This window comes from Osmia lignaria, unplaced genomic scaffold, assembly GCF_051020975.1.
Source record: "Osmia lignaria lignaria isolate PbOS001 unplaced genomic scaffold, iyOsmLign1 scaffold0113, whole genome shotgun sequence".
Classification (NCBI taxonomy): Eukaryota; Metazoa; Arthropoda; class Insecta; order Hymenoptera; family Megachilidae; genus Osmia; species Osmia lignaria.
Window position 1 is genome coordinate 22501 of NW_027478254.1, and position 2500 is coordinate 25000.

A 2500-nucleotide genomic window follows, 5' to 3' on the forward strand; every position below is an offset into this window, starting at 1 on the left:
ACGGGAGCATGCATAATTGCTGCAAACATACTTTTATCACAAGTTCTAGCCACGCCACGGAGGCTTCGAAGTTCCTTCACCATTCGCTTTCCTCTCTTTTGTTACACAGTTTCAGACTACGATCAGGGGTACCGAAACGCTGTATTGATTGTAAACAACCATTTTTATCTTGGAGCGGAGCGTTCCTTTACTCGTTAGATTTGTCTTGTCGCGTGTGTATTCGCTTTTTCGACGCTTTTTAACCATTTAACTTGTTTAGCGAAGCTAAACGCACAGACAGACAAAAAAAAAGGAACAGCATCGCGCGTCAAACAGCGACGACCCATCTGAAGCGATCTTTCATTTATACACCGTTTGTAAACAGAGAGATGTATAAAGCGCGGGGAATCATTCGAAACCCTGGGGCTATTCGAGCTTGCATTTCAGCAAATTATCATCTCAAACATTTCACTCGTTTGCTTTTTCTAAATTTATAGGAGAGCTTCTTTCGTTTATTTTTGACACACCTTTCGTAAATATCGTTTCTGGCAACGTCGGGAGCGTGGATTTCTACAAGTGAACAATCGCGCCGATCCGATAACTTCCAGCAGGATGGAGAATCTTTATAGATTATCTTCCTAGAACTCGGTGCTTTCACGGGCGGTCGTTTATAAATTTTAACGAACGACTCGCGCGCCGTGACGCACTTGCGCTAGTTCGAAGAGATATTTCGAAATTTGTTTCTCTCCTTTAACGGCCTGCATTTAGTGTATCGGTTGCGATTTTCGTCACATCGTTTCCACGACAAACGCCGACGAACTGCCCAACTATCGCTCGTACGTTGCGACTCTTTCTTTGTTTATCGTTCATTCATTCTTTCAATTTCGTTCGATAATCCCGCTCCGAAACGTTCTACTTTCGTTGAACGACGGCGAGATGTTTAGAAAGAAATGAATTACTCTTTTTTCGAGAAGCAAACGCAAGCAGTCTTTTGTTAAGAAAACGACCCTCAGCCAGGCGTGGTCCAGGAATTGTATCCGTGGACCGCAATGTGCGTTCGAAATGTCGATGTTCATGTGTCCTGCAGTTCACACGTTGACGCGCAATTAGCTGCGTTCTTCATCGACCCACGAGCCAAGTGATCCACCGTTCAGGGTAATCGTAAAATTTTGTATTTCAAACTCTTTAGATCTTTAGAGTGTTATTTTCATTATTAACACGCATCACATTCGATACCCACATCACTCTCCCACCCGGCGCGTGCGGGAGAGCGAATTCGGGCGTCGCCAACGTATTTGTTTGTTTGTTCGATCGTTGACGACACGATCGCGTCCAAGGACGGAAACCGTCGGAGAAACGCCCAGTGGCACGCTCCTCTCGACGGTCGGGCGTAAAGTACATTTAAAAACCTTGAAAAGTACGAACGCACACAAGGAATGCGAGCGCGCGTCCTGTCGCTGAATCGTGGGTTGCGAGATTCGAACAGACACACGGCCGGCGACGATCGGTCTAACTAATGGACACATAGTTTTTCAAAGACTCGCTATCGTCGCTTCTCAGCCGGTCCGTAAACAACACACATCGATCAGGCGGACGCACGAATCTTACCACGGTGCGTGTTTCGTAGATTCCAGGTTACCCGCAAGTACCTCTCTCTCCCTCTCGAAAGAGGAATCTCGATCCGTCCTTTTTGGACAATGGAGAAATCTTTTTATCGCAACACGGATGGCAAAGAAACAACCAAAGCGTAGGAGCGTGGGGACGAGAGCGACGAAAAGAACGTCGCGAAAACAAAGTTTCGACGGTTGCTCGTTCTAATACATCGTAGTTTCAACTCTCTCAGTTTTAACCACTCCTAGACGCTTCGTAAACTTTTAACAATTCTTCGCCTCCGCGAGTTTCATTTCGAATAGAGCGAACGCAACACGGACCAAAAAAACTCCGGTGATGCCAGATCATTTAGCAAAGATCAGACGGCGGGTCATCTGTATTCCTTTTCTCTCTTTTTTATATCTTTCCATTTAACTAGGGTGTCGCAACGACGGGTACATTTATATATTTATATATATTGTATTTCAATTTTAATGATCCTTCACTTTCGGTTTGTAATAATATGATCCTTCTTTCATTTCGATCCTTCATATTGTAGGTTAACCAACAGAAGTTTGTTTTTTTACGACTTGTATTTTTGTGGTTTGTTTGTTTGTTTCTTACGACTTGTTTGTACCCGATCAAGTAGACGACGACCCATAAGTATAAGTTAGAGAGATAAAGGTCGAGAGACCTCACGCAAGCGTCTTTTACTTCCATTCACATCAGCCAGAGAGAAATGGTCCGGCGTCGTGCTCTGGCGCCGTTGGTCGCACAGTTTTTTTGCCGGCGGTTCCGAACGGACGGGAGAAACGCGATGAGTAATCAAAGCGACCTCCGCACGTAACCGTGTCGGTGTAATTTTACCGCATCGCAGCGTTTTGGTATTTGTTTCTTATTGGCTCGAACCCGAGATTTATGTGTTTTGTGT

General features: G+C 45.0%; 1 non-coding gene across 1 annotated transcript; it reads right to left on the reverse strand.

Moving 5' to 3' along the window:
• Window positions 1-982: 982 nt before the first annotated feature.
• On the reverse strand, window positions 983-1137 carry LOC143307963 (5.8S ribosomal RNA). The gene has a single exon (XR_013064995.1). It is a non-coding gene; the product is annotated as a 5.8S ribosomal RNA (ribosomal RNA).
• Window positions 1138-2500: the final 1363 nt, after the last annotated feature.